Source organism: Danio rerio, chromosome 16 (genome assembly GCF_052040795.2).
Source record: "Danio rerio strain M-AB ecotype USA chromosome 16, GRCz13ab, whole genome shotgun sequence".
Taxonomy (NCBI): domain Eukaryota; kingdom Metazoa; phylum Chordata; class Actinopteri; order Cypriniformes; family Danionidae; genus Danio; species Danio rerio.
In genome coordinates this window covers 56,235,001-56,254,966 of record NC_141036.1, presented here as the reverse complement: position 1 = coordinate 56,254,966, position 19,966 = coordinate 56,235,001, and the positions used below count along the sequence as shown (strand labels likewise).

General features: G+C 37.8%; 1 protein-coding gene and 2 long non-coding RNA genes across 5 annotated transcripts in view; 1 reads left to right on the top strand and 2 right to left on the bottom strand.

Annotated features, from left to right (window-relative positions):
• Positions 1-19,966, top strand: part of lim2.5 (lens intrinsic membrane protein 2.5) — a 425,704-nt gene that overhangs the window by 243,980 nt on the left and 161,758 nt on the right. The gene's annotated exons all lie outside the window — the stretch shown is intronic.
• Positions 1-19,966, bottom strand: part of LOC147833518 (uncharacterized) — a 102,826-nt gene that overhangs the window by 52,400 nt on the left and 30,460 nt on the right. The window lies entirely within an intron of this gene.
• LOC147840447 (uncharacterized) lies at positions 12,047-16,943 on the bottom strand. The gene is made up of 3 exons (XR_015512302.1): positions 15,497-16,943; positions 13,981-15,363; positions 12,047-13,763 (listed from the first exon to the last, which is right to left on the bottom strand). It is a non-coding gene; the product is annotated as an uncharacterized LOC147840447 (long non-coding RNA).

The window sequence follows — 19,966 nt, the reverse complement described above, 5'->3', positions numbered from 1 at the left end:
GGGGGCCCCAGCGATCCTGCAGGTGGACCACGAGATTAAAATTAACTTTCAATATTATAGTATACATTTTTGATTTTATTTTTAATATGCTATATTAAAATGATGGGCGATGCAGTGGCACAGTAGGTAGTGCTGTCGCCTCACAGCAAGAAGGTTTCTGGTTCGAGCCTCGGCTCAGTTGGCGTTTATGTGTGGCGTTTGCATGTTCTCCCTGCATTCGCGTGGGTTTCCTCCAGGTGCTCCGGTTTCCCCCACAGTCCAAAGACATGCAGTACAGGTGAATTGGGTAGGCTAAACTGTCCGTAGTGTATGAGTGTGTGTGTGAATGAGTGTGTTGGATGTTTCCCAGAGATGGGTTGCGGCTGGAAGGGCATCTGCTGCGTTAAAAAAAAATTCCGCTGTGGTGACCTTGATTAATGAAGGGACTAAGCCAACAAGAAAATGAATGAATGAATAAATATTATATTAAATAAATGAATTAAATATTAAAATGAAAAGTAATGCACTTTCTCCTGTTCTGTGACGGATTATGCAAAAAAAAAAAAACATCATTTTATCATTTTATATTTCATTCTGTTAAACATCATTTAGGAAATGTTTATAAAAAATAAATAAAAATAAGATAAGGAGGAAAATAAGATCACAGGAGGGCTAATAATTTTGACTTCAACTGATAATTGTTTTGAAAAGTCGTGATTACAATTATGACGAAAATAATCATGATTATGATTTTTCCCATAATCGAGCAGCCCTAGTTTGAGGTCACACATGCGCATTCTGCGCGAAACAGATTTGTTAAAATTGTTTTATCGAAATCTGACACCTAGGACAAATCTGACTCCCTCTCACGTGCAAGTACGTCACACAGTGCCTGCAGCTGTCACAGCGGTTTGTCAGAAACCTTTTATCCATCATTTCTTCTGCAATTGACAGCAAGAACGAACATAGAAGCCATGTCAAATTGACAAACCTGAATGTGTTTAAAAGAATTAAAAACTCCAAAATGGGAGGAATTTATACCGCATTTCCAAAGTGAAACCATCTCATATTCACTGATTATAAGTTCAGTATTTATTACACGACGGTCTCTTCTTTACATTTATGTTATAACACAATTAGCGCTGCGTTCTGACCTGTTGTTAAATATTGACTTCACCTCCGATTATATTCTAAACATTGTATTTATTTATTTATTCTGTTATTCTTAACTGGAAGATGTGATTTGATGTGTGTGTGCCTAATGTACAAACGGTTGGTGGTTTAAACAATCATTAAAATAAAAAAAGCATGCATTTGTCTACAAAACATTTCTTTTTTCTATTTTAATATCTCGCTGTTAGCTATTCTTTAACAAAAAACTGAAAAACAGAGGGAAACCTTTGTCTTCTCGACAAAGTTTTAATAAAGGCTTTGACTCTCATGTAACCATTCATGGGAAAATATCGGATATATATCGTATTTCGTCTTTCTCCTTAAAATACCGAGATAAGATTTTTTTTTTTGTCCATATTGCCCAGCCCTACCGAGAGGACACGCGCGTGCCCGACAATGGTGTCTACTTTAGTGAACTGAACCTGCATAGGCTGTGAATAACACTTAATAAAGTTGTAAATAACGTTCAGAATGTTGCACAGAGCAATTGTTCGGGAGCTGCACGGAGAGTTTGATTTACATGTGTTGCATGTTTTGTTTTCCTTCAAAGTGACGGCAGCCATGAGTCGCACACGGTAGTAAAAATAACGGTACACCATATAGATCGTAAAGAGCAGTGTGCTGCGCTTTTTACAGTATGTTGCAGAGCAACCACTCTATCAACTGTCTTACTGCTGTGTGCATTGAAATGTGCATTTTTGTTCTGAGTGTGATATAATTTTAACTAAAACACAAAGACAAGGCTGGACAGAGTAGCTCCTCCCTTTAAAAAACAGCCAATAGTGTTTACTTTTTATAAGAGTTCTAAAAAGTGAGAGAGCACTAGAAAGCATTTGACTGATCTGAAGATTTGATGAGAAATTTAATTAACTGAAATCATTCAGCGTAGTGATATGGAGCTGTTATGCGTTCAAAACCTTCCCAGAACTACTTTAGCTGTGCGTTTCTGTAAAAATAGTGGCACACTGTATAGTCCACCGAATGTGTTTTTAGATTCTGAAAATGTGTGGTGCACCACACTTCATTTATTAGTTGATCTTGAAAAGAGCAGTGTTCTGCGCTTTTTATGCTGCTACTACTAAAAGAAAGTCTTACTGCTGTGTTTTGCAATTTTAAACAAAAAATTATTTAAACATTACATCATTTATACGATTTTTTTGCTTTTTAAATTATGCAAACAAGCCTTACAAATGTACATTGCACAATACAAATGAAACAGAATTGAAATCCTTGATGTGTATAAGCCAATATTAAGATTTTCATGTTAATATGTTTATTTTCACCATATCATTTAGGTAAACTCCTCAGATCAATATGTTATGTATCTAAACTTTAATAATAAATAGGTATATAAAATGTGGCACTTTCCATCTCCTTTATTTTGCCGCAATCACTTCTGGCACTTCTACTGTTGAGTAATTTCTGCACTGAAGTTTGCATCAATGCATCCTCGATATCAGGAATGCATCAGGCTTCTGTCACAGGTCCTCTGTTTTTGCTGTCTTACGGTTTGGAATGCTGCATAAAACATATGCTGGATAAGTTGGCGGTTCATTCCGGTGTGGCAACTCCTGATTATTAAATGGACTTAGCCGAAAAGAAAATGAGTGAATGAATGAATTAATTAATTAATTAATGGAGTGAGTGAATGAATGAATAATTGAATGAGTGAGTGAATGAATGAATAATTGAATGAATGAATGAATGAATGAATGAATGAATGAATGAATGAATGAATGAATGAGTGAATGAATAATTGAATGAATGAATAAATGAATGAGTGAGTGAGTGAATGAATGAATAATTGAATGAATGAATGAATGAATGAATGAGTGAGTAAATGAATGAGTGAGTAAATGAATGAATAATTGAATGAATGAATGAATGAATGAATGAATGAATGAACGAACTAATGAATGAGTGAATGAATGAATAATTGAATGAATGAATGAATGAATGAATGAATAATTGAATTAATAATTGAATGAATGAATGAATGAATGAACTAATGAATGAATGAATGAATTGTAAATAAATAAAGCACAGTTATGACCACTACTCAGTTGGTTTTCCTAGCTCAAAATCATTATTTATACATTACTTTACAAATTTACTGTGGGTGGATCGAACAAAATACAAATAAATGATTGTTTCAGCTTAAATAACTGAAAATAAGCAGCAAAAATATATTTTTCACCATCAAATATAAGGTGGCCTGTGCCTGGATGTATTTATTTTCTGAGGATTTGTCAGACTTTCTTTGATGGCTTCTTCGCTGATGATAATTCTGTGCTTACGGGACGATGTTTCATTATTTGCTCTCTGGGAAACATTTATTGCATTTTCATCTGCAGTCATCGAAGGACATGACGTTCACAGAGAAAGAGAAAAAAACAAACATCAAACTTAGAGAAACCACAGATGGATTTGAGCTGCGATGGTTTGACTCATGAATATTAACTTGGTTAGATAACCTTGATGGACCCGCCATTCATGGAACCTAATTAAAATTCACAAGCCAGGCTTTTGCCATAGCTACATCTGTAAATCAGGACTTAATTTCTTTTCTTTATTGGAGATTGTATTTCTTTCAGAAATCATTCAACCTTTCCTATGTACGTGTTTGAAATATGTTATAAAATTGTGATGTGTATATATATATATATATATATATATATATATATATATATATATATATATATATATATATATATATTAGTTGAAGTCAGAATTATTAGCCCCCCTGAATTTTTAGCTCTCCTGTTTATTTTTTTCCTCAATTTCTGTTTAACAGAGAGAAGATATTTTTTCAACACAGTTCTGAACATAATTGTTTTAATACCTCATCTCTAATAACTAATAACTATTTATATTATCTTTGTCATGATGACGGTAAATAATATTTGACTAGATATTTTTAAATACACTTCTAGAGAGCCGTGTATACTTCTATACAGGCAAGTTATTGTATAATGATGGTTTGTTCTGTAGACTATCGGGAAAATATATAGCTTCAAGGGGCTAATAATACTGACATTAAAATGGATTTTGTAAAACTGCTTTTATTCTAGGCAAAATAAAACAAATAAGACTTTCTCTAGAGAATGAATTCATGAATTTACATATACTGATGACAAAAAAAGACCTAAAACCTCAGTGTCATATGTAGTGAGGTGCTCTCACAAGAGAGCACGAAACCTTCTAAATTAAAACGACATCTAGAAACCAGACATGTTTTTTATTAACAGTTCAGATTAGTTCATGGCCACTGAACCTTTCATTACCCTAACCACTGTTTACAGTATTTGCCGTTTTTACAGTGTAATATTTCTATAATTTGATCCATTTTGTTAAATGACAGCAATAAAATATTGTTTCTTTGTAAGTCTTGGTGAACGCCTTATGATTTATCTGTCACTACTTGTGTATGTTAACAAATAAATACAAATTAATCATTATTCGTAAAATTTTATTATAGTTTCTTAAAAATTTGGGTCGCGGCTTGATGACCATGTAAAAATGTGGGTCCCATGGCCAAACCATTAGAGAACCCCTGGACTAGAGTATTGGAAAAATCTGACATTTCGATATTTTTTTTTTCTCTGCGATTTATATTTGGATATGAATATACAATCTCACCAGATGAAGTTTAATCTACTCGGAAAGTCATTCATTTAGATTAATGGGGATGATTTTGAAGAGGAGTGAATCATGTATAAGTCTATATAATATTTTATATAAATATTTATTTTATATGATTCATTATAGACATAATAAACAAACTAAACAAGCAACGATTAAATGACAATGCGCGGTCTTCTGAGGAGTCTAACAGTATTCAGGTAAATTAATTGAATAATCAAATGTAAAATAAGAGTGAATAGATCTTCATTTAAATAACTCAATAAAAATAATCTGTATTAGTTACAAACCACACAATTTATTGTGCTTGAATGCTTTAAAATATCTTAAAATATTACAGGATTTAATATAAAAGCAAACAAATGACAAACTTTCAATATATTATGGTTCAATTCTGCTCTCCACAAATCTTGTTTGTTTTATCCTGTGGTTTCTGGTCAACTATAATCCCAACTCACCAATGCATATTTTGCGATGTGACTATTGTGGATAGACATTGCGATGTTGATGCTGAAACGATATATTGTGCAGCCCTGCTGCGCACTAAATACTAAAAACCTGCAGCAAATGGTCAATAGTAGCACAATTTTACAGGAAAACCACAGATTTGGCAACCCTGCTTCCCACGCTTCCACGCACAACGTGACATAATGCTGATTATGTAAATGACGGCACGGACCACCATGCGCTTGCGTAATGTCTGGAAGTAAATAATCTTCTCCCCCTTTAAGGCAGAACTTTAAATGTTTCAGTATGACAGGCCTGCAATTTATGAGGGCGAAACGGCGGAAAAAACGGATGTTTGTGTAGGAAAAAGAGCTCATTTACATTGGCGGAGCGACGCGTGCATGAAGAAGCTCATTAGCGAATGCTGGTGTTTAGCTAATGTGCTCCGCTTTGTTTGTGGTGTGCATATGATTACATCTCCTTGCAGATGTTAGCGTCTCATCATTGGTGTCTCATCGCTGGCCTTGGCTAGTGAGAAGGGTGCGGATTAATTATTGACATACAGTTGATGTCAGAATTATTAGCCATCCTGAATTATTAGCATCCCTCTATATTTTTTTCCACAATTTCTGTTTAACGGAGAGAAGATTTTGTATTTTTTTCTGTGCCATGATGACAGCACATAATATTTTACTAGATATTTTCAGCTTAAAGTGACACTTAAAGACTTAATTAGGTAAGTCAATGTATAACATTGTTTTGTTCTGTAGACAATAGAAATAAATAATAATAATTATGAACGCTAAGGATGCAATTAATAACCGAGTTCACTATAAACCACGCTTTAATTCGTCACGGGTAATTAATCATAAGGGCTTCTCATTACCGCCTTTTTGCATTGAACAAAACCGCTTCAACTAAAAGTGACGCCAACTGTGAGATAGTTTAAAGTTCCGAGCTTGTACACCAAGGCTAATACCAACACACACTGGATTAACTATGGCTGAGGCTGTTAACTAAGGGCCATTCATATATCTCGACTTTTGTGCAAGAATTTATTATTTTTTTTTTGTAAAGGAGGTGCACGTCTTGCCCGCGTATAATAATAATAATAATAATAATAATAATAATAATAATAATTCCTTACATTTAAATAGTGCTTTTCTGGGCACTCAAAGTGCTTTACACATAGGGGGGAATCTCCTCATCCACCACAGGATCCACCTGGATGATGTGACGGCAGCCATTTTGCACCAGACTGCACACCACACACCAGGTGATTGGTGGAGAGAAGACAGAGTTCATTCATTCATTTTCTTGTCGGCTTAGTCCCTTTATTAATCCGGGTCGCCACAGCGGAATGAACCGCCAATTTATCCAGCAAGTTTTTACACAAAAAGGATGCCCTTTCAGCCGTAACCCATCTCTGGGAAACATCCACACACACATTCACACACTACGGACAATTTAGCCTACTTAATTCACCTGTACCGCATGTCTTTGGACTGTGGGGGAAACCGGAGCACCCGGAGGAAACCCACGCGAAAGCAGGGAGAACATGCAAACTCCACGCGAAGGCAGGGAGAATATGCAAACTACACACAAAAACGCCAACTGAGCCAAGGTTCAAACCAGCGACCCAGCGACCATCTTGCTGTGAGGCGACAGCACTACCTACTGCGCCACTGCCTCGCCTAGGAGACAGAGTGATGAAGACAATTATGATATGGCGAGGGTTAGAAGGCCGTGATGGACAGAGGTCAGTGGGCAGATTTGGCCAGGATGCCGGGGTTAAACCCCTACTCTTTTTCGAAACACATCCTGGGATTTTAAATGACCACAGAAAGTCAGGACGTCTCATCCGAAAGTCGGTGCTCACTGAGCAGTATAGAGTCCCTGTAAATATAGAACCCACACGGACCTTAGGTTGGGCACCCCCTGCTGGCTTCACTAACACCACTTCCGGCAGCAACCCAGTTTTCCTATGTGGTCTCCCATCCAGGTACTGACTGGGCACAGCCCTGCTTAGCTTCAGTGGGCGACCATGTGAGAGTTGCAGAGAGCTAGCTGCCGGATACAAATATTTGGAGTGAAGTGCACTCGCACAAACAAGCGGCGCTACACGCTCGTGCTTTCCAGGCACACTTATTTGAAAGAATGTCAAGAACTGACTAATCAGCTTCATACTTTGGGCCCTATCATGCACCTGATGCAATAAGGTAAAAGAGGTGTATGTCGTGATTTGTTGCTGTTTTCAGAGTAGCGCAACAGTAATTTTCACGTTTTGCATTACGTTGTTTAAACAGCAAATCCATGTGCATCACTTTGTGGACTCATGGGTGTGCTGGTCTTTAAAGGAGGTGTGTTAGGCACATTGTTGGCGCGTTGCTATTTTGACCAACTAAGAGTTGGTCTAAAGTAAAAGAGTACAGTGGAGAGTAAAAGTAAAGAAAAAGAGGCTGAATGGAGGAGGCTTGTTCTTTATCCTCACGCTGCAGATGCTCTTTTTAACTGTTTTCTCACTAGTGAAGCGTTCAGTTTTTACACTTACAAAATCCGCCATGTAAATAGCAAATGTACCATGCCATGACTGACTCTTAAAGGGAATGTGAAATGAGACTCTGATTGGTTCCATGTTATGCTCAAAACACACCCAGAACTCATTAAGGGTGCTTTCACATCTGTAGTTCGCTTCATTTGGTCCGGACCAAGCGCAATAAATAATACATTGTTGCATTTTCTGCCGTCTTTGGGTTGTTTTCACACCACACTGCTGGCTTTGGTCCGAACCAGTTGAAACGAACCAAAATGCAGTCATCTGACAAAATCCACATCTCTCATTGGCCAGATGTTGTTGAACATATTTCCTAAGCTGCTTATTGATTGGTCAGAATTCACGTGCGGGAAAATGCCAGTGAACTCCTGCAGGTAAACAAAACCTTTTACTCTGGAGGGACGACTGCGCTGACTGATTGTATACCTGCTTTAGACAAACTATACATTACGAAAATGAAGCGCGGCTGTGGCTGGAAAACAGTGTGTAATGCATCGCTCGTCACTTCAGGAGGAGACAAGAATTAATTTAGCTAAACTGCAACGTTCATCTTGCGGAAATATTACCAACAATCCATCAGGTAATGTATTCTCCTCTCTCTCTCTCTCTCTCTCTCTCTCTGTTGGTAAAGCACTGTCAACAAATATTTTTCCTCCATATCCCATAATGCACAGCGCATCGGCCTACGGCAGCTGAATTAGTCCAAAACGCGCAGTACTTTTTGCGGTTGGACCTGTTTTACTACGGATCATATTCTTACCACAAACAAACCGCTCCAGGGTTCATTTGAAAGCGTACCGAGACCACTTCAAGCAGGTCTCGGTATGCTTATTTGGTCCGCTTTTGGTGCGCACTTGAGTACGATTGCTGCATTCTCACCTGCCCAAACGAACCACACCAAAAGGGGAAACGAACTCTGGTGCGATTCAATCGAACTAAATAAGGCAGGTGTGAAAGCACCCTAAGAGAATAAGCACTGTTAGACCATGCGCCGGAGCGCAAACCATATTTTTCTGTCCTTAAAATAGCAAAAGTGGATTCTGACACCTCCTTAATGCTTTTGCGCATGTAGACTTTATGCCTTAATCATAAAAAAGATCCCTTTGTAAAGAATATACACATTTCAGAATCAGAAAGAGCTTTATTGCCAGTTATGTTCGCACATACGAGGAATTTGTTTTTGTGACAGAGCTTCTACGTTGCAACAGAACAACAGAGACAGGACAATAAACAAATAATAAATGTATTAAAAAGCAGTAAGTGAATGCAAAATATACAAATAGACAAGTGTATGTAGAGCTATATTACTATATACAATGTTATATGTGCAGCTGTTATGTGCAAATTGGCATGTTAAGTGTGTTGTTAAATAAGTGTATAAGTATATAAATGTGTATGGCAAGTAGTGATGTTTGTTCCACAATAATTATTCTCATTTCTTATATTTCTACTCCAAAGACAAAAAAAAAGAAATACATAATGAAAATACCAAAAAAGTTTGTAATAAAGTTGATTAAAAGTGCCTTTCAGACAGAGGTTCAGCAGCCTTTTTTTCTTTTTAGCAACATTTGTTCTTTTTAAAAGGGAAATACATTGCTTAAATCAAATCAAATCACTTCTATTGTCACATCATCAGCAACATGTGTGCTATGAAGAGTGAAAAGCTTGGGTGCTGGCTCCAGACAGTACAAATACAAACGACAATGTAAAATTGACAGCAATTTGTGCAATGAATATTTGTCCACATAGTTGTAGGCAGTATTGTTTCAAGTATGGATTGGTTAAAGTGCAGCTACATATTGAAGGTGTGCAATGAGGGGTATGGAAGAGTCTGTGTGTGGTGTGTTAAGTGTTCATCAGCCTGATAGTCTGAGGGAAGACTACATTAGATTTACATTAGACAAATTCTATTTTTTGATTCTTATTTTTATTTATTTATGATTTTTTTATTCATCGAGTTATTACTGATGTTTAAATGCCAAAACCTTTTTGTTTTTAAGTCCAAAGAGAAATGGACTATTGTTTGTTTTTATATGTTTTGTGCTGAATTATTAAGTTACTGAGCAGCAGTAAAAAATATATGGAGTTTCCATGTGATTTTCTAAAATTAATAAATGCAAAATAATTGTGATGACCATGATTATTCCTCAGACTATAATCGTACAACCAAAATCTATAATGATTGCATCCCTAATTAATAATTACTATTCTATTGGGGGTGTTTGTATTGGGATTGCACATCACTCACAATCACTGTTGTGTTTTGCACTTTACAGTCTATGTTGTGGAGCGTTTCAGCATGTTTATTTAATAATATTAAAGAGGTTTAATATGTATTAATTTGATTATATACCTTACCATTTCATTAGAGTGCAGTCATGTAGTATGTTGTTGGGAAAAAGTGTTACAATGTAACCTGCTCACCTAATGTTTAAGTTCGTAATATTTATAGTATTTTCTAATTAATAACCTCATGTGGAACTCTGAATCTGCATCCCATTTCAGAGTCTGCTACTGTCCACTGGAGGTCACATTTCAGATGCGGACACATACTTAGAGAGCCGTCCTGACTGAATGAATCAAATATGTGGTTTTCCACCAAGGCAACCCGGGTTGATGAAATATAATTGGCTAAACTGGCAGTGAGAGACCAAAACAAAGACAGCCATTCCAGCAAGTAACGCACATTTTCAAAGCAGAATATCTGACTTTAGCATTGTTTTTCAGATAAACAAGAATGTTCACTCAGCATGTTTCTTAATCATCTGCAGACATATGGTATTTTTATGCTTTAAAAGAGTCGAAAACTTACATACTGCACATTTAATAAGCGTTAATTAGGGGGGGTCAGATCCTCATAAGCCCCCTGTAATTTGCACCCTACTGGTGAGGGTTTCTGTCTTGTTGAAGCTATGATACTTTCACCTATTGATGACGACGCAGATGCAGTAATTACAGCTTGATCTGCTTTTGACGCACATCACGACTAACGACGCGTCGCAGATCAATGACTGAGCAGCAGAAGCAGACACAAACTGGCAGAGGAGAAACGCTGAAGAAAGTGAAGGAGAGATTGAGGCCAAAGGGCACACTTACTGATGGGTTGGTTGCTAAAAGACATGAGTGTCGCTTGGGCAATGTTAGGAGGGTTCATCATCACACCACAGCATTTCCTCCAGCGAAAATATAGCTGTTTATATAAACCTTTTGCTATTTTTTATTTAAGAAATGAAAGGGGGCCTATTATCACCTTTTTAACAAGATGTAAAATGAGTCTCTGGTGTCTCTAGAGTGTATGTGTGTAGTTTCAGCTCAAAATACCACACAAATAATGTTTTATAATTCTCTGAATCAGCGCCTACTTTTAGGTTTTGATATTAATTGTGTCATTTTGGTGACTGTTGCTTTAAATTCAAACAAGATTGTGCTCTCCTCAAAAGAGGGCGGAGCTACAAATGCCTGTGCATCAGCATAGTGGCAGATTCTGAAACAAGTGCTAATGAGGAAGAGATCTGTCTATTCTTGTTACAACCTGTCTATACAACACACAATGCAAAAAAAAATATTTTCTTATTTAGATTTTGTGTCTTGTTTTTAGTCTAAATATCTAAAAGGTATGATTAATAATTCAAATAAATTAAAATTAAATCATGAGGCATTTTCTAAACATTCATTATCTTTTGTTCAGAAATAATGTCAAAATTAAATAAGTGTTTTTTTTCCTTTAAAGGGCACCTATTTTACCCTTTTTCCAAGTTTTAATAAGTATTTTGTGTCTCCAGAACGTGTCTGTAAAGTTTCAGCTCAAGATACCCATCAGATTATTTAATATACCCTTTTGATATCTGGGAAATTTAAGCGGTTTAGACATGTACCTGTTTTTGTTGCCTTTGCCTATAATGTAATAGATCTGGTTTTCCCCGCCCACCATTCCCTTGTGCATATCAGAGCCTGATATCTCTGTAGCCTTTATGTAGATAAACAGCACAGTGACAGACAAGAATGGAACAGATCTCCCTTAAGAACCTTCTCAACTTCTATTTGATGTATGTGTTGTGGGGTTCATTCAAGCCTTTCTGCAATGATGAGTCACTCACAATGTTGTTAAAGAGTTTGTGTGCACGCATGCACAAATAAAGTTTAATTAAGATGAATGAATGAATGAATGAATGAATGAATGAATGAACGAACAAACGAACATCTAAAGATATAGATCCTGGTGTTTTTTTTTTTTGTTTTTTTTTGTTTTTTCAAACAACTAATTTTGACCTAAAAAGTTAGGAAGTTAATCAAATGTTTTCATTATAACGTAGATGCGTGCATTTTTAAAATGACACCTCTGTTATTTAATGTAATCAAACAAAAATATCTAAACAAATGAGATATCTGAATAAATGAGATTAATTTGCTGCTCTTTAATCAGAATGTGCAAGTTATACAGTGAGAAAAAGATTAATGAGATTTGATAACTTGATAGCTATTATAGCTATTAATTTTAATAAGTTATAGCTATTAATTTTAATTTTGCTGCTAATGTATACTATTTATTTTTTCTTTTGTAAATAATAATTAAACATATAAGTGTAACTGTTTATTTACTATGAAACAGCTCCAGATGAACATATTTAGTAATTTGTGAATTATTTATTTATTTTATTTTTTTTGGGGGGGGGGGGGTGGGAGGTTGGGGTTGTTATGATGGGCATATCCCTTATTTTCACATCCCAATATTGATATGAATATTAGTTAAAATAATCTGCCAATGTGGTAAGCAAAATTATCTTGTATCAAAGCAAAAATCAAGATTATTTTGCTTTCAAAGTACTTCATGAGACCTTTAGACAAAAAAAAATGAAACAAAGAAACAATTTAACATCGATAATAATAACAACCATTACTATGTTCATTTCTTTATTTTAATAAAATGATCAATTGTTTTGCTATGTAAGACCATTATACTGATCATTTAGAGCCATTCAAAGCTGCACTTAAACTGCAATTTGGAAGATCAAACCACCGAGCCCCTCAGAAAATCCTGCATGTTTTCATCTAAAAATCTTAATTTCCTTTCGAACGAGAAAAGAAAGAAATGAACATCTTGCATGACAAGAAGGAAGAGTAAATTATCAGGAAAAAAATTCATTCTGGAAGTGAGCTAATCCTTTAATTATTGAGCAGCAGCAATAATAAAATCAGAATCATAATAGAGATCTATTAATCATAATAGAGCAGCGAATTAGCATATTAGAATGATTTCTGAAGGATCATGTGACACTGAAGACTGGAGTAATGATGCTGAAAATTCAAGCACCACGAATCACAAGAATTAATTACATTTATAATGTATTCAAACAGAAGCAGTTTTTATTGAAACTAAGTTTATAATACTGCAGATTTTGGTCAACACTTAATTTTAAGGTACAGGTAAAATGTTGACTCTTAATTTCCTGTACAATCTACACTTTTCCAGGTCTTGAAAATATGATCATATCACCCTAATTGAATCCTCCTTAAACTGGCTGCCTGTTAGATTTCGTATTGAATTTAAAATATTGGTTCTTACATATAAAGCTTTAAATAATCAAGCTCCTGTTTATCTAACCAACCTTCTTTCTCGCTACAATCCAACCCGCTCTCTAAGATCTTAAAACTCATGGCTTCTGGTGGTACCTAGAATAGTAAAGTCAAGTAAAGGAGGTCGAGCCTTCTCATTTATGGCTCCTAAACTCTGGAATAGCCTTCCTGAAAATGTCCGAGGCTCAGACACACTCTTCCATATCAAAACTAGATTGAAGACTTATCTTTTTACTAAAGCATACACTCAGTGCATCACTTAGCGATTTGACACATGAATGTGCTCCACAAAGGTTTCTGCATCTTGTTTTTATACACTATGACCAGCAGCTACACTAATTATTCTTTTTATTCTCCATTTCCACCTGGGGATACTCATCCTGGGGCCCTCAGACTATGCAGCGTCACTGATTTGATCCAAGACCAGCGACGAGATGATCCCAAGGTTTCCAAATCCTGGACCAGGCTGTATCCTGAGCAGCTACTGTGGTGGTCATGGAGGAGTGGAGAGCATGGGACTGATTCCTGTGACGCTCCAGGAACAGACGAGTCTTCGATAATGTCCAGCGTTCTCCAGGCTCAGCTGCTGAGACTGCAGCTCTGCACAAAACGTTTGACCAGCGGAGAAATGGAAATGGTCGTACCCTATGAGCCTGGTTTCTCTCTAGTTTTTTAATTCTTCACTTTCGTCAATTGGCGAAGTTTTTTTCCTCACTGCTGTCAACACTGGCTTGCATGGTTCGGGATCCGTAAAGCTATGCATCGATGGATTTGCTTTTCAGTGTTTGGACTCTCAGTAAAGTCTATTAAACCGCACTGAACTGAGCTAAACTGAACTGAACTTTGAAAATGTAATTGACACTGTTTCTATTTACTATGATATTTTATGTAAAGCTGCTTTGACACAATCTACATTGTAAAAGCGCTATAGAAATAAAGATGTATTGAATTGAATTAATTATTGCACATGAACTAAGTATGAAAACTTTTGCACAGCATTGATTAATCACAGTTTAGCATTTACCACTGCATTATTAAAACCATATTTGTGCTTGTTAAAGTTTCATATCAACCCCAAAACACGATCAACTCTGAGTGTGCTTCACAGAGATGAGTGGACTCGACAAACCACCTGAAGAAAACATACTCTTTCACTTCTCTGACACGTTAAACGACTAGGGGTGTCACGATTTAAATGTCCTTTTAGAACAACAACGATCCACATCCACAGTGGCGTGTAGTATTTCTGAGCAGCCCTCCTTCCTCACTACCGCTGAAAACGCACATGACGTGACCACACACACTCATTCACAAAGACACACACAGACACAGACGCACACACACAGCCATGTGCTTGAGACAGCAGGTCCAGGCATGCAGAGGGTCAGTAGACTGCATCAATCTTTCACTCACTTGTACTTAGTCATTTTAACGAACACCTCAGATACTGATGGCTGGTTCCTGTTGGTTCTGCGCCTTTTTTACCGACGCCATTATAACAACACAGATCACTGCCTATTCACGAGTCCCGCAGAAAAAGTGATTGACAGGAGGTAAATATGTGTGTAACTTGCCTTTATTAATTTACTGTATGATTTGTTTATGGGTAAAACAAAGACCATGCAGGTAAGGTAGTTTAAACGGTAGGCTACAAATAATTAATTGGTCATTAATTAATTAATTATTCATAATCGAAAATCGAATCGTGCCTTCAGAATCGAAAATGTAATCGAATCGAGAATTTGGAGGATCGTGACACCCTTATAAACGACACATGCACCAGTTTTGCATTTGCACCAGACACTTTCTTTGTGCATTTATGAAGTGAGCTTCACACAGGTGAGTGGGCTTGACAAACCACCTGACGAAAACATACTCTTTCACTTCTCTGACATGTTAAACGACACATGCAACAGTTTTGCATTTGCACCAGACACTTTCTTTGCGCATTTATGAAGTGAGCTTCACACAGGTGAGTGGGCTTGACAAACCACCTGAAGAATACATACTCCTTCACTTCCCTGATACGTTAAATGACACATGCACCAGTTTTGCATTTGCACCAGACACTTTCTTTGCGCATTTATGAAGTGAGCTTCACACAGGTGAGTGGGCTTGACAAACCACCTGACGAAAACATACTCTTTCACTTCTCTGACATGTTAAACTACACATGCAACAGTTTTGCATTTGTACCAGACACTTTCTTCCAATCACTCAACATCAAAAGAAAATTGTGCATTTATGAAGTGAGCTTCACACTGGTGAGTGGGCTTGACAAACCACCTGACGAAAACATACTCTTTCACTTCTCTGACATGTTAAACGACACATGCACCAGTTTTGCATTTGCACCAGACACATTCTTTGTGCATTTACGAAGTGAGCTTCACACAGGTGAGTGGGCTTGACAAACCACCTGACGAAAACATACTCTTTCACTTCTCTGACATGTTAAACGACACATGCACCAGTTTTGCATTTGCACCAGACACTTTCTTCCAATCACTCAACATCAAAAGAAAATTGTGCATTTATGAAGTGAGCTTCACACTGGTGAGTGGGCTTGACAAACCACCTGACGAAAACATACTCTTTCACTTCTCTGACATGTTAAACGACACATGCAACAGTTTTGCATTTGCACCAGACACTTTCTTCCAATCACTCAACATCAAAAAAAAATATGCATTTATGAAGTGACCTTCACACTGGTGAGTGGGCTTGACAAACCACCTGAAGAAACACACATCTCTCTAAGAAAAAAACAAACAAAAAAAACATGTATTGCCTCTTCTTTTTAAATCACTGAATGTCTCCTCAAATGTAAGTCACTTTGAATGAAATTGTCTGCTAAATGTACTGAGTTCACAATATCTAACTGTTACGTCCTTTTTGATGTTAATATTAAACTAGGAGTAGATGACATAACATACAATAGTTTAATGTGTGTGACAAGCGGATGGAGAAAGAAAGAAACTAAAAACCAAATATCACTGCAATTATTTATTGCCCATACATCCAATGAATTCAGTGAAAATATATTATACAGTGAAAATTTTTTTTTTACAACGATTAAATAATGAATTACCTAGGGGGAGAGGAAGTAGTTTAATGTGCTTAAATCAAAGAAATAAATATAACAAAACTCAGTAACTGTTTTCACCAAACTAAACTAAATATGAAAAGAAAAGCATGAAAAGAAACATCTTCAACGTACCAAACGTCTTAACTAAACTGCTCTAACTAAAAACAAAACATACAGAAAACAGCACATTCTCCTGAACCTAGTAAACTAATACAAAATATCAATCTGAGTGTTGTATATGTATATCGCGCGACTTACTCACTCCTACACCTCTCCGAGGCATCACTCAAACATGTCAGTTACTAGACAAGTTCACAAGCAAATATATTGCATTATTAAATCGCAAACTTTAGACAAGAGCATTAAACAAGCAAAACACATTCTCCCAGACTAGCCCTCGCAAGAGAGACTGTCCTCACAGAGACCCACAGAAAGAATAAGAGCGAGAAGTGGCGAGAAGGAAAGAGACAGAGAGAGAGAGAGATCGCCATTGCAATTTAAATGACTTTGTTTTCATTAACGTTGACAAAGATGAAGATATCCTGTAATCAATTCGTTGTTTGATGTTTAACACATTAACTAACAGACCGTTTTTTAAAGTGTTACCAAAAAAATAATTATCAAAATAATCACATTTGTGATTCAGACTACATTGATGGAGCCATTTTTTGCCGTTCCCTGCAAATCGATGATACAACAGAAATAAGCGCTGTCTGTTTGTTGTCTTTGAGGCATCAATTCTTTCTCTCTCATCATGTGCAATTCAAACAGCAAGCTCAGATCAAACCGTTTATTTTGCCCTGCTGCTCTAGATTTGCCGGATTCAGTGCAGGAAATCGCTGCAGCAAACACCGTTATTATAGTCACAGTATTTCAGCACGCCATTCAGTCCAAGATACAGCGGTACATTCAGTTCTTAAAATCTAAAGCATTTCTAGCATCCCCCTCTCCTCCTTAGGGTGTTTTAAGGACAATCGGGTCAAAAATTAGTTATCCTAGATTAAATGAAGTGTCTTCTTTATCCAAAAGTGTCTGAGATTTGGCTGTGTCTGAGATTTCTGACCTTGGGTGGCAGCGGATCAGAGACAGACAGCGAGGTGCAGAGGCTCCATCCATCTTTCAAGCAGCTGCCAGCTTTTCTAAACAGGCCGGGGAAACGATCCCTCACTAGGGAGGCTTCCCAGAGCGCTCGGCCCATGTGGCGTAATCGCTCAAATTACCTGAGATCTCTGGACCATGGCTGGACCTTATAGAGAGAGCTGCTGAAATCACCTCCCGTGCTGCATGAGTATGAGTGTTGGATAGTTACTTGGAAAAAAGTAATTTATTACTAATGACATTCTTTGTCTAAAGTATTTAACCCAAACCCGGCTCATTGGAAAAACGTGACTCAGCTTACTTTTTTTTTTTTTTTTGCAAAACATAAATTACGGAGCTCTGGGTGTGTTTCATTGTATGTTTTTGATGTCGAATCCACCAGAGGGCGCTGTCTACATTTCACCAAATCTGAAATGCATTACATAGGGTGTGTTTTGTCGCATGTATCTGATAATGTATCCACCTGAGGGCGCTGTCTACATTTTTGCAAATCTGAAATGCATTACTTAGGGTAGCGGTTCCAACAGGGGGGTCCCGGTCCACAAGGGGGCCTCAGCGAGCTCTGTGGGGGGTCGTGACATATTTAAAAATTTTCTAAGCATACCTTTAGCATGCCCTGGTGTAGTTTGCTGCTGAGTGTGATGCGACTGGGATGAAAATCAGCACCTCCAAGTCCGAGGCCATGGTGCTCCACCGGAAAAAAAGGTGGTTTGCCATCTCCAGGTTGGAGAAAAGTCCTTACCCCAGATGGAGGAGTTTAAGTATCTCAAGGTTTTGTTCACGAGTGAGAGAAGGATGGAATGTGAGATTGACAGGCAGATAGATGCAGAGGCAGCAGTAATGTGGTCAATGTACAGGTCCGTTGTGGTAAAGAAGAAACTGAGCCGAAAGGCAAAGCTCTCAATTTACCGTTCGATCTACTTTCCTACTCTCACCTATGGTCATGATCTTTGGATCATGATCGAAAAGTCAAGATCTCGGATACAAGCGGTTGAAATTAGTTTCCTTCGAAGCGTGGCAGGGCGCACTCTAATGGAGTGGGTGAGGAGCTCTGACACTCGGTAGGAACTCGAAGTAGAGTCGCTGCTCCTCCACATCGAGAGAAGTCAGCTGAGGTGGCTCTGGCATCTGTTTCTGATGCCTCCTAGATGCCTACCTAGGGAGGTGTTCCAGGCATGTCCCACCAGGAGGAAGCCTCGGGACAAACCCAGGACACGCTGTAGGGACTATGTCTCTCAGATGGCCTGGGAACACCTCGGGACCCCCCCAGAGGAGCTGTAGGACTTGTCTGTGGAGAGGGAAGTCTGGGGTTCTCTCCTAAGACTGCTGCCCCTGTGACCCGGCCCCTCAAAAGCGGTGGACAATAAATGAATGAATGAATGATGCAAAGCACTCAAAGTCCACATGAACTGGAAGCTGTGACCATTTTTTTGATACTGTGATGCAGTTCCTGGATAAACAGAATATTAAGAAAACAGTGGGTGTGGGATGTTTTTTTTCTGCGAGCTGATTGTATGTACTAAAGTAGGCATTTATTTCAGAAAGATGGGGAAAAGGGTTTCAGGAGTTAATATAACCTAACAGACTCCTCCTGCTCACCATTTCTGTTTGTTGTCAAAGCTGACAGCTGGAGGGGCGTGGGTAAGTATGTTAGCCACACCCAATACCTCAGACAGATGCAATTTGAGAATTAAATAAAAACAAACAGGAAGTGGGGCAGTAGGTAGTGCTGTCGCCTCACAGCAAGAAGGTTGCTGGGTCGCTGGTTCGATCCTGAGTTGGTGTTTCTGTGTGGAGTTTGCATGTTCTCCCTGCCTTCGCATGGGTTTCCTCCGGGTGCTCCGGTTTCCCCCACAGTCCAAAGACATGCGGTACAGGTGAATTGGGTAGGCTAAATTGTCTTTAGTGTATGAGTGTGTGTGTGTGTGAATGTTTCCCAGAGATGGGTTGGGGCTGGAAGGGCATCCGCTGCGTAAAAACTTGCGCGATAAGTTGGCAGTTCATTCCGCTGTGGCGACCCCGGATTAATAAAGGGACAAGGCCGACAAGAAAATGAATGAATGGATGAATGAAACAGGAAGTGCATTTTCAGATTACAATAAAGATTACACTATTTTTGACAATGACATGAACAGATGAATTGTTCACCACAAAACTAGAAACGTGAGCTAACAAAATCAATATTATTAGTTCTGATTTGATGTGTACTTTAGGGCCAATTCACACTGCACCATCAGTGTCCATAAAAACAGCTCTCAATTCCCATTCCTACTGCAAACCACCATGCATCTCCCCATCATCCACTCGCTCGCATTACCAGACGTCTGCGGTTTTATTTTCCTCATTCCCTCAATCTTTTTTTTTATTCATTCGGCTGTTATTCCGGTTAAGCACTCGGTGCACTGTTATCA